The sequence below is a fragment of the Zootoca vivipara genome, chromosome 9, assembly GCF_965207765.1.
Source record: "Zootoca vivipara chromosome 9, rZooViv2.hap1.1, whole genome shotgun sequence".
NCBI classification, from domain to species: domain Eukaryota; kingdom Metazoa; phylum Chordata; class Lepidosauria; order Squamata; family Lacertidae; genus Zootoca; species Zootoca vivipara.
In genome coordinates this window covers 2913229-2927218 of record NC_142592.1, presented here as the reverse complement: position 1 = coordinate 2927218, position 13990 = coordinate 2913229, and positions in this window count along the sequence as shown.

Genomic DNA, 13990 nt, shown 5'->3' with positions numbered 1-13990 from the left:
CCTGGAGTGAATATGCAGTTCTACTCAAGAGTTAGCAACTAAGCGAAATAAAGCCATGGAACGCTTATTTGCCTTCTATCTATGCATTCTGACACTCCAACAATGTGTTTTGCTTCAATTTGACTCATTTTACAAATGTGCTTATTCCTGGAGTGAATATGCAGTTCTACTCAAGAGTAAGCAACTAAGCGAAATAAAGCCATGGAACGCTTATTTGCCTTCTATCTATGCATTCTGACACTCCAACAATGTGTTTTGCTTCAATTTGACTCATTTGACAAATGTGATTATTCCTGGAGTGAATATGCAGTTCTACTCAAGAGTAAGCAACTAAGCGAAATAAAGCCATGGAACGCTTATTTGCCTTCTATCTATGCATGCTGACATTCCAACAATGTGTTTTGCTTCAATTTGACTCATTTGACAAAGGTGCGTATTCCTGGAGTGAATATGCAGTTCTACTCAAGAGTAAGCAACTAAGCGAAATAAAGCCATGGAACGCTTATTTGCCTTCTATCTATGCATTCTGACACTCCAACAATGTGTTTTGCTTCAATTTGACTCATTTGACAAATGTGTTTATTCCTAGAGTGAATATGCAGTTCTACTCAAGAGTAAGCAACTAAGCGAAATAAAGCCATGGAACGCTTATTTGCCTTCTATCTATGCATTCTGACACTCCAACAATGTGTTTTGCTTCAATTTGACTCATTTGACAAATGTGCTTATTCCTGGAGTGAATATGCAGTTCTACTCAAGAGTAAGCAACTAAGCGAAATAAAGCCATGGAACGCTTATTTGCCTTCTATCTATGCATTCTGACACTCCAACAATGTGTTTTGCTTCAATTTGACTCATTTGACAAGTGCGTATTCCTGGAGTGAATATGCAGTTCTACTCAAGAGTAAGCAACTAAGCGAAATAAAGCCATGGAACGCTCATTTGCCTTCGATCTATGCATTCTGACACTCCAACAATGTGTTTTGCTTCAATTTGACTCATTTGACAAAGGTGCGTATTCCTGGAGTGAATATGCAGTTCTACTCAAGAGTAAGCAACTAAGCGAAATAAAGCCATGGACCGCTTATTTGCCTTCTATCTATGCATTCTGACACTCCAACAATGTGTTTTGCTTCAATTTGACTCATTTGACAAATGTGTTTATTCCTGGAGTGAATATGCAGTTCTACTCAAGAGTAAGCAACTAAGCGAAATAAAGCCATGGAACGCTTATTTGCCTTCTATCTATGCATTCTGACACTCCAACAATGTGTTTTGCTTCAATTTGACTCATTTGACAAATGTGTTTATTCCTGGAGTGAATATGCAGTTCTACTCAAGAGTAAGCAACTAAGCGAAATAAAGCCATGGAACGCTTATTTGCCTTCTATCTATGCATTCTGACACTCCAACAATGTGTTTTGCTTCAATTTGACTCATTTGACAAAGGTGCGTATTCCTGGAGTGAATATGCAGTTCTACTCAAGAGTAAGCAACTAAGCGAAATAAAGCCATGGAACGCTTATTTGCCTTCTATCTATGCATTCTGACACTCCAACAATGTGTTTTGCTTCAATTTGACTCCATTTGACAAATGTGTTTATTTCTGGAGTGAATATGCAGTTCTACTCAAGAGTAAGCAACTAAGCGAAATAAAGCCATGGAACGCTTATTTGCCTTCTATCTATGCATTCTGACACTCCAACAATGTGTTTTGCTTCAATTTGACTCATTTAACAAAGGTGTTTATTCCTGGAGTGAATATGCAGTTCTACTCAAGAGTAAGCAACTAAGCGAAATAAAGCCGTGGAACGCTTATTTGCCTTCTATCTATGCATTCTGACACTCCAACAATGTGTTTTGCTTCAATTTGACTCATTTGACAAATGTGCTTATTCCTGGAATGAATATGCAGTTCTACTCAAGAGTAAGCAACTAAGCGAAATAAAGCCATGGAACGCTTATTTGCCTTCTATCTATGCATTCTGACACTCCAACAATGTGTTTTGCTTCAATTTGACTCATTTGACAAAGGTGCGTATTCCTGGAGTGAATATGCACTTCTACTCAAGAGTAAGCAACTAAGCGAAATAAAGCCATGGAACGCTTATTCGCCTTCTATCTATGCATTCTGACACTCCAACAATGTGTTTTGCTTCAATTTGACTCATTTGACAAAGGTGCGTATTCCTGGAGTGAATATGCAGTTCTACTCAAGAGTAAGCAACTAAGCGAAATAAAGCCATGGAACGCTTATTTGCCTTCTATCTATGCATTCTGACACTCCAACAATGTGTTTTGCTTCAATTTGACTCATTTGACAAATGTGTTTATTCCTGGAGTGAATATGCAGTTCTACTCAAGAGTAAGCAACTAAGCGAAATAAAGCCATGGAACGCTTATTTGCCTTCTATCTATGCATTCTGACACTCTAACAATGTGTTTTTCTTCAATTTGACTCATTTGACAAATGTGCTCTCATTTGACAAATGTGCTTATTCCTGGAGTGAATATGCAGTTCTACTCAAGAGTAAGCAACTAAGCGAAATAAAGCCATGGAACGCTTATTTGCCTTCTATCTATGCATTCTGACACTCCAACAATGTGTTTTGCTTCAATTTGACTCATTTAACAAAGGTGCGTATTCCTGGAGTGAATATGCAGTTCTACTCAAGAGTAAGCAACTAAGCGAAATAAAGCCATGGAACGCTCATTTGCCTTCTATCTATGCATTCTGACACTCCAACAATGTGTTTTGCTTCAATTTGACTCATTTGACAAAGGTGCGTATTCCTGGAGTGAATATGCAGTTCTATTCAAGAGTAAGCAACTAAGCGAAATAAAGCCATGGAACTCTTATTTGCCATCTATCTATGCATTCTGACACTCCAACAATGTGTTTTGCTTCAATTTGACGCATTTTACAAATGTGCTTATTCCTGGAGTGAATATGCAGTTCTACTCAAGAGTAAGCAACTAAGCGAAATAAAGCCATGGAACGCTTATTTGCCTTCTATCTATGCATTCTGACACTCCAACAATGTGTTTTGCTTCAATTTGACTCATTTGACAAAGGTGCGTATTCCTGGAGTGAATATGCAGTTCTACTCAAGAGTAAGCAACTAAGCGAAATAAAGCCATGGAACGCTCATTTGCCTTCTATCTATGCATTCTGACACTCCAACAATGTGTTTTGCTTCAATTTGACTCATTTTACAAATGTGCTTATTCCTGGAGTGAATATGCAGTTCTACTCAAGAGTAAGCAACTAAGCGAAATAAAGCCATGGAACGCTTATTTGCCTTCTATCTATGCATTCTGACACTCCAACAATGTGTTTTGCTTCAATTTGACTCATTTGACAAATGTGATTATTCCTGGAGTGAATATGCAGTTCTACTCAAGAGTAAGCAACTAAGCGAAATAAAGCCATGGAACGCTTATTTGCCTTCTATCTATGCATTCTGACATTCCAACAATGTGTTTTGCTTCAATTTGACTCATTTGACAAAGGTGCGTATTCCTGGAGTGAATATGCAGTTCTACTCAAGAGTAAGCAACTAAGCGAAATAAAGCCATGGAACGCTTGTTTGCCTTCTATCTATGCATTCTGACACTCCAACAATGTGTTTTGCTTCAATTTGACTCATTTGACAAATGTGTTTATTCCTGGAGTGAATATGCAGTTCTACTCAAGAGTAAGCAACTAAGCGAAATAAAGCCATGGAACGCTTATTTGCCTTCTATCTATGCATTCTGACACTCCAACAATGTGTTTTGCTTCAATTTGACTCATTTGACAAAGGTGCGTATTCCTGGAGTGAATATGCAGTTCTACTCAAGAGTAAGCAACTAAGCGAAATAAAGCCATGGAACGCTTATTTGCCTTCTATCTATGCATTCTGACACTCCAACAATGTGTTTTGCTTCAATTTGACTCATTTGACAAATGTGCTTATTCCTGGAGTGAATATGCAGTTCTACTCAAGAGTAAGCAACTAAGCGAAATAAAGCCATGGAACGCTTATTTGCCTTCTATCTATGCATTCTGACACTCCAACAATGTGTTTTGCTTCAATTTGACTCATTTGACAAAGGTGCGTATTCCTGGAGTGAATATGCAGTTCTACTCAAGAGTAAGCAACTAAGCGAAATAAAGCCATGGAACGCTCATTTGCCTTCTATCTATGCATTCTGACACTCCAACAATGTGTTTTGCTTCAATTTGACTCATTTGACAAAGGTGCGTATTCCTGGAGTGAATATGCAGTTCTACTCAAGAGTAAGCAACTAAGCGAAATAAAGCCATGGAACGCTTATTTGCCATCTATCTATGCATTCTGACACTCCAACAATGTGTTTTGCTTCAATTTGACTCATTTTACAAATGTGCTTATTCCTGGAGTGAATATGCAGTTCTACTCAAGAGTAAGCAACTAAGCGAAATAAAGCCATGGAACGCTTATTTGCCTTCTATCTATGCATTCTGACACTCCAACAATGTGTTTTGCTTCAATTTGACTCATTTGACAAATGTGATTATTCCTGGAGTGAATATGCAGTTCTACTCAAGAGTAAGCAACTAAGCGAAATAAAGCCATGGAACGCTTATTCGCCTTCTATCTATGCATTCTGACATTCCAACAATGTGTTTTGCTTCAATTTGACTCATTTGACAAAGGTGCGTATTCCTGGAGTGAATATGCAGTTCTACTCAAGAGTAAGCAACTAAGCGAAATAAAGCCATGGAACGCTTATTTGCCTTCTATCTATGCATTCTGACACTCCAACAATGTGTTTTGCTTCAATTTGACTCATTTGACAAATGTGTTTATTCCTGGAGTGAATATGCAGTTCTACTCAAGAGTAAGCAACTAAGCGAAATAAAGCCATGGAACGCTTATTTGCCTTCTATCTATGCATTCTGACACTCCAACAATGTGTTTTGCTTCAATTTGACTCATTTGACAAATGTGCTTATTCCTGGAGTGAATATGCAGTTCTACTCAAGAGTAAGCAACTAAGCGAAATAAAGCCATGGAACGCTTATTTGCCTTCTATCTATGCATTCTGACACTCCAACAATGTGTTTTGCTTCAATTTGACTCATTTGACAAGTGCGTATTCCTGGAGTGAATATGCAGTTCTACTCAAGAGTAAGCAACTAAGCGAAATAAAGCCATGGAACGCTCATTTGCCTTCGATCTATGCATTCTGACACTCCAACAATGTGTTTTGCTTCAATTTGACTCATTTGACAAAGGTGCGTATTCCTGGAGTGAATATGCAGTTCTACTCAAGAGTAAGCAACTAAGCGAAATAAAGCCATGGAACGCTTATTTGCCTTCTATCTATGCATTCTGACACTCCAACAATGTGTTTTGCTTCAATTTGACTCATTTGACAAATGTGTTTATTCCTGGAGTGAATATGCAGTTCTACTCAAGAGTAAGCAACTAAGCGAAATAAAGCCATGGAACGCTTATTTGCCTTCTATCTATGCATTCTGACACTCCAACAATGTGTTTTGCTTCAATTTGACTCATTTGACAAATGTGCTTATTCCTGGAGTGAATATGCAGTTCTACTCAAGAGTAAGCAACTAAGCGAAATAAAGCCATGGAACGCTTATTTGCCTTCTATCTATGCATTCTGACACTCCAACAATGTGTTTTGCTTCAATTTGACTCATTTGACAAAGGTGCGTATTCCTGGAGTGAATATGCAGTTCTACTCAAGAGTAAGCAACTAAGCGAAATAAAGCCATGGAACGCTCATTTGCCTTCTATCTATGCATTCTGACACTCCAACAATGTGTTTTGCTTCAATTTGACTCATTTGACAAAGGTGCGTATTCCTGGAGTGAATATGCAGTTCTACTCAAGAGTAAGCAACTAAGCGAAATAAAGCCATGGAACGCTTATTTGCCATCTATCTATGCATTCTGACACTCCAACAATGTGTTTTGCTTCAATTTGACTCATTTTACAAATGTGCTTATTCCTGGAGTGAATATGCAGTTCTACTCAAGAGTAAGCAACTAAGCGAAATAAAGCCATGGAACGCTTATTTGCCTTCTATCTATGCATTCTGACACTCCAACAATGTGTTTTGCTTCAATTTGACTCATTTGACAAATGTGATTATTCCTGGAGTGAATATGCAGTTCTACTCAAGAGTAAGCAACTAAGCGAAATAAAGCCATGGAACGCTTATTTGCCTTCTATCTATGCATGCTGACATTCCAACAATGTGTTTTGCTTCAATTTGACTCATTTGACAAAGGTGCGTATTCCTGGAGTGAATATGCAGTTCTACTCAAGAGTAAGCAACTAAGCGAAATAAAGCCATGGAACGCTTATTTGCCTTCTATCTATGCATTCTGACACTCCAACAATGTGTTTTGCTTCAATTTGACTCATTTGACAAATGTGTTTATTCCTAGAGTGAATATGCAGTTCTACTCAAGAGTAAGCAACTAAGCGAAATAAAGCCATGGAACGCTTATTTGCCTTCTATCTATGCATTCTGACACTCCAACAATGTGTTTTGCTTCAATTTGACTCATTTGACAAATGTGCTTATTCCTGGAGTGAATATGCAGTTCTACTCAAGAGTAAGCAACTAAGCGAAATAAAGCCATGGAACGCTTATTTGCCTTCTATCTATGCATTCTGACACTCCAACAATGTGTTTTGCTTCAATTTGACTCATTTGACAAGTGCGTATTCCTGGAGTGAATATGCAGTTCTACTCAAGAGTAAGCAACTAAGCGAAATAAAGCCATGGAACGCTCATTTGCCTTCGATCTATGCATTCTGACACTCCAACAATGTGTTTTGCTTCAATTTGACTCATTTGACAAAGGTGCGTATTCCTGGAGTGAATATGCAGTTCTACTCAAGAGTAAGCAACTAAGCGAAATAAAGCCATGGACCGCTTATTTGCCTTCTATCTATGCATTCTGACACTCCAACAATGTGTTTTGCTTCAATTTGACTCATTTGACAAATGTGTTTATTCCTGGAGTGAATATGCAGTTCTACTCAAGAGTAAGCAACTAAGCGAAATAAAGCCATGGAACGCTTATTTGCCTTCTATCTATGCATTCTGACACTCCAACAATGTGTTTTGCTTCAATTTGACTCATTTGACAAATGTGTTTATTCCTGGAGTGAATATGCAGTTCTACTCAAGAGTAAGCAACTAAGCGAAATAAAGCCATGGAACGCTTATTTGCCTTCTATCTATGCATTCTGACACTCCAACAATGTGTTTTGCTTCAATTTGACTCATTTGACAAAGGTGCGTATTCCTGGAGTGAATATGCAGTTCTACTCAAGAGTAAGCAACTAAGCGAAATAAAGCCATGGAACGCTTATTTGCCTTCTATCTATGCATTCTGACACTCCAACAATGTGTTTTGCTTCAATTTGACTCCATTTGACAAATGTGTTTATTTCTGGAGTGAATATGCAGTTCTACTCAAGAGTAAGCAACTAAGCGAAATAAAGCCATGGAACGCTTATTTGCCTTCTATCTATGCATTCTGACACTCCAACAATGTGTTTTGCTTCAATTTGACTCATTTAACAAAGGTGTTTATTCCTGGAGTGAATATGCAGTTCTACTCAAGAGTAAGCAACTAAGCGAAATAAAGCCGTGGAACGCTTATTTGCCTTCTATCTATGCATTCTGACACTCCAACAATGTGTTTTGCTTCAATTTGACTCATTTGACAAATGTGCTTATTCCTGGAATGAATATGCAGTTCTACTCAAGAGTAAGCAACTAAGCGAAATAAAGCCATGGAACGCTTATTTGCCTTCTATCTATGCATTCTGACACTCCAACAATGTGTTTTGCTTCAATTTGACTCATTTGACAAAGGTGCGTATTCCTGGAGTGAATATGCACTTCTACTCAAGAGTAAGCAACTAAGCGAAATAAAGCCATGGAACGCTTATTCGCCTTCTATCTATGCATTCTGACACTCCAACAATGTGTTTTGCTTCAATTTGACTCATTTGACAAAGGTGCGTATTCCTGGAGTGAATATGCAGTTCTACTCAAGAGTAAGCAACTAAGCGAAATAAAGCCATGGAACGCTTATTTGCCTTCTATCTATGCATTCTGACACTCCAACAATGTGTTTTGCTTCAATTTGACTCATTTGACAAATGTGTTTATTCCTGGAGTGAATATGCAGTTCTACTCAAGAGTAAGCAACTAAGCGAAATAAAGCCATGGAACGCTTATTTGCCTTCTATCTATGCATTCTGACACTCTAACAATGTGTTTTTCTTCAATTTGACTCATTTGACAAATGTGCTCTCATTTGACAAATGTGCTTATTCCTGGAGTGAATATGCAGTTCTACTCAAGAGTAAGCAACTAAGCGAAATAAAGCCATGGAACGCTTATTTGCCTTCTATCTATGCATTCTGACACTCCAACAATGTGTTTTGCTTCAATTTGACTCATTTAACAAAGGTGCGTATTCCTGGAGTGAATATGCAGTTCTACTCAAGAGTAAGCAACTAAGCGAAATAAAGCCATGGAACGCTCATTTGCCTTCTATCTATGCATTCTGACACTCCAACAATGTGTTTTGCTTCAATTTGACTCATTTGACAAAGGTGCGTATTCCTGGAGTGAATATGCAGTTCTATTCAAGAGTAAGCAACTAAGCGAAATAAAGCCATGGAACTCTTATTTGCCATCTATCTATGCATTCTGACACTCCAACAATGTGTTTTGCTTCAATTTGACGCATTTTACAAATGTGCTTATTCCTGGAGTGAATATGCAGTTCTACTCAAGAGTAAGCAACTAAGCGAAATAAAGCCATGGAACGCTTATTTGCCTTCTATCTATGCATTCTGACACTCCAACAATGTGTTTTGCTTCAATTTGACTCATTTGACAAATGTGTTTATTCCTGGAGTGAATATGCAGTTCTACTCAAGAGTAAGCAACTAAGCGAAATAAAGCCATGGAACGCTCATTTGCCTTCTATCTATGCATTCTGACACTCCAACAATGTGTTTTGCTTCAATTTGACTCATTTGACAAATGTGCTTATTCCTGGAGTGAATATGCAGTTCTACTCAAGAGTAAGCAACTAAGCGAAATAAAGCCATGGAACGCTTAATTGCCTTCTATCTATGCATTCTGACACTCCAACAATGTGTTCTGCTTCAATTTGACTCATTTGACAAATGTGCTTATTCCTGGAATGAATATGCAGTTCTACTCAAGAGTAAGCAACTAAGCGAAATAAAGCCATGGAACGCTCATTTGCCTTCTATCTATGCATTCTGACACTCCAACAATGTGTTTTGCTTCAATTTGACTCATTTGACAAATGTGCTTATTCCTGGAATGAATATGCAGTTCTACTCAAGAGTAAGCAACTAAGCGAAATAAAGCCATGGAACGCTCATTTGCCTTCTATCTATGCATTCTGACACTCCAACAATGTGTTTTGCTTCAATTTGACTCATTTGACAAAGGTGCGTATTCCTGGAGTGAATATGCACTTCTACTCAAGAGTAAGCAATTAAACGAAATAAAGCCATGGAACGCTTATTTGCCTTCTATCTATGCATTCTGACACTCCAACAATGTGTTCTGCTTCAATTTGACTCATTTGACAAATGTGTTTATTCCTGGAGTGAATATGCAGTTCTACTCAAGAGTAAGCAACTAAGCGAAATAAAGCCATGGAACGCTTATTTGCCTTCTATCTATGCATTCTGACACTCCAACAATGTGTTTTGCTTCAATTTGACTCATTTGACAAATGTGTTTATTCCTGGAGTGAATATGCAGTTCTACTCAAGAGTAAGCAACTAAGCGAAATAAAGCCATGGAACGCTTATTTGCCTTCTATCTATGCATTCTGACACTCCAACAATGTGTTTTGCTTCAATTTGACTCATTTGACAAATGTGCTTATTCCTGGAATGAATATGCAGTTCTACTCAAGAGTAAGCAACTAAGCGAAATAAAGCCATGGAACGCTTATTTGCCTTCTATCTATGCATTCTGACACTCCAACAATGTGTTTTGCTTCAATTTGACACATTTGACAAAGGTCCGTATTCCTGGAGTGAATATGCACTTCTACTCAAGAGTAAGCAACTAAGCGAAATAAAGCCATGGAACGCTTATTTGCCTTCTATCTATGCATTCTGACACTCCAACAATGTGTTCTGCTTCAATTTGACTCATTTGACAAAGGTGCTTATTCCTGGAGTGAATATGCAGTTCTACTCAAGAGTAAGCAACTAAGCGAAATAAAGCCATGGAACGCTCATTTACCTTCTATATGCATTCTGACACTCCAACAATGTGTTTTGCTTCAATTTGATTCATTTGACAAAGGTGCGTATTCCTGGAGTGAATATGCAGTTCTACTCAAGAGTAAGCAACTAAGCGAAATAAAGCCATGGAACGCTTATTTGCCTTCTATCTATGCATTCTGACACTCCAACAATGTGTTTTGCTTCAATTTGACTCATTTAACAAAGGTGCGTATTCCTGGAGTGAATATGCAGTTCTACTCAAGAGTAAGCAACTAAGCGAAATAAAGCCATGGAACGCTCATTTGCCTTCTATCTATGCATTCTGACACTCCAACAATGTGTTTTGCTTCAATTTGACTCATTTGACAAAGGTGCGTATTCCTGGAGTGAATATGCAGTTCTATTCAAGAGTAAGCAACTAAGCGAAATAAAGCCATGGAACGCTTATTTGCCATCTATCTATGCATTCTGACACTCCAACAATGTGTTTTGCTTCAATTTGACGCATTTTACAAATGTGCTTATTCCTGGAGTGAATATGCAGTTCTACTCAAGAGTAAGCAACTAAGCGAAATAAAGCCATGGAACGCTTATTCGCCTTCTATCTATGCATTCTGACATTCCAACAATGTGTTTTGCTTCAATTTGACTCATTTTACAAAGGTGCTTATTCCTGGAGTGAATATGCAGTTCTACTCAAGAGTAAGCAACTAAGCGAAATAAAGCCATGGAACGCTTATTTGCCTTCTATCTATGCATTCTGACACTCCAACAATGTGTTTTGCTTCAATTTGACTCATTTGACAAAGGTGCGTATTCCTGGAGTGAATATGCAGTTCTACTCAAGAGTAAGCAACTAAGCGAAATAAAGCCATGGAACGCTTATTTGCCTTCTATCTATGCATTCTGACACTCCAACAATGTGTTTTGCTTCAATTTGACTCATTTAACAAAGGTGCGTATTCCTGGAGTGAATATGCAGTTCTACTCAAGAGTAAGCAACTAAGCGAAATAAAGCCATGGAACGCTCATTTGCCTTCTATCTATGCATTCTGACACTCCAACAATGTGTTTTGCTTCAATTTGACTCATTTGACAAAGGTGCGTATTCCTGGAGTGAATATGCAGTTCTATTCAAGAGTAAGCAACTAAGCGAAATAAAGCCATGGAACGCTTATTTGCCATCTATCTATGCATTCTGACACTCCAACAATGTGTTTTGCTTCAATTTGACGCATTTTACAAATGTGCTTATTCCTGGAGTGAATATGCAGTTCTACTCAAGAGTAAGCAACTAAGCGAAATAAAGCCATGGAACGCTTATTTGCCTTCTATCTATGCATTCTGACACTCCAACAATGTGTTTTGCTTCAATTTGACTCATTTGACAAATGTGTTTATTCCTGGAGTGAATATGCAGTTCTACTCAAGAGTAAGCAACTAAGCGAAATAAAGCCATGGAACGCTCATTTGCCTTCTATCTATGCATTCTGACACTCCACCAATGTGTTTTGCTTCAATTTGACTCATTTGACAAATGTGCTTATTCCTGGAGTGAATATGCAGTTCTACTCAAGAGTAAGCAACTAAGCGAAATAAAGCCATGGAACGCTTATTTGCCTTCTATCTATGCATTCTGACACTCCAACAATGTGTTTTGCTTCAATTTGACTCCATTTGACAAATGTGTTTATTTCTGGAGTGAATATGCAGTTCTACTCAAGAGTAAGCAACTAAGCGAAATAAAGCCGTGGAACGCTTAATTGCCTTCTATCTATGCATTCTGACACTCCAACAATGTGTTCTGCTTCAATTTGACTCATTTGACAAATGTGCTTATTCCTGGAATGAATATGCAGTTCTACTCAAGAGTAAGCAACTAAGCGAAATAAAGCCATGGAACGCTCATTTGCCTTCTATCTATGCATTCTGACACTCCAACAATGTGTTTTGCTTCAATTTGACTCATTTAACATATGTGCTTATTCCTGGAGTGAACATGCAGTTCTACTCAAGACTAAGCAACTAAGCGAAATAAAGCCATGGAACGCTCATTTGCCTTCTATCTATGCATTCTGACACTCCAACAATGTGTTTTGCTTCAATTTGACTCATTTGACAAAGGTGCGTATTCCTGGAGTGAATATGCACTTCTACTCAAGAGTAAGCAATTAAACGAAATAAAGCCATGGAACGCTTATTTGCCTTCTATCTATGCATTCTGACACTCCAACAATGTGTTCTGCTTCAATTTGACTCATTTGACAAATGTGTTTATTCCTGGAGTGAATATGCAGTTCTACTCAAGAGTAAGCAACTAAGCGAAATAAAGCCATGGAACGCTTATTTGCCTTCTATCTATGCATTCTGACACTCCAACAATGTGTTTTGCTTCAATTTGACTCATTTGACAAATGTGTTTATTCCTGGAGTGAATATGCAGTTCTACTCAAGAGTAAGCAACTAAGCGAAATAAAGCCATGGAACGCTTATTTGCCTTCTATCTATGCATTCTGACACTCCAACAATGTGTTTTGCTTCAATTTGACTCATTTGACAAATGTGCTTATTCCTGGAATGAATATGCAGTTCTACTCAAGAGTAAGCAACTAAGCGAAATAAAGCCATGGAACGCTTATTTGCCTTCTATCAATGCATTCTGACACTCCAACAATGTGTTTTGCTTCAATTTGACTCATTTGACAAATGTGTTTATTCCTGGAGTGAATATGCAGTTCTACTCAAGAGTAAGCAACTAAGCGAAATAAAGCCGTGGAACGCTTATTTGCCTTCTATCTATGCATTCTGACACTCCAACAATGTGTTTTGCTTCAATTTGACTCATTTGACAAATGTGCTTATTCCTGGAATGAATATGCAGTTCTACTCAAGAGTAAGCAACTAAGCGAAATAAAGCCATGGAACGCTTATTTGCCTTCTATCTATGCATTCTGACACTCCAACAATGTGTTTTGCTTCAATTTGACTCATTTGACAAATGTGTTTATTCCTGGAGTGAATATGCAGTTCTACTCAAGAGTAAGCAACTAAGCGAAATAAAGCCATGGAACGCTCATTTGCCTTCTATCTATGCATTCTGACACTCCAACAATGTGTTTTGCTTCAATTTGACTCATTTGACAAATGTGCTTATTCCTGGAGTGAATATGCAGTTCTACTCAAGAGTAAGCAACTAAGCGAAATAAAGCCATGGAACGCTTATTTGCCTTCTATCTATGCATTCTGACACTCCAACAATGTGTTTTGCTTCAATTTGACTCCATTTGACAAATGTGTTTATTTCTGGAGTGAATATGCAGTTCTACTCAAGAGTAAGCAACTAAGCGAAATAAAGCCGTGGAACGCTTAATTGCCTTCTATCTATGCATTCTGACACTCCAACAATGTGTTCTGCTTCAATTTGACTCATTTGACAAATGTGCTTATTCCTGGAATGAATATGCAGTTCTACTCAAGAGTAAGCAACTAAGCGAAATAAAGCCATGGAACGCTCATTTGCCTTCTATCTATGCATTCTGACACTCCAACAATGTGTTTTGCTTCAATTTGACTCATTTGACAAAGGTGCGTATTCCTGGAGTGAATATGCAGTTCTACTCATGAGTAAGCAACTAAGCGAAATAAAGCCATGGAACGCTTATTTGCCTTCTATCTATGCA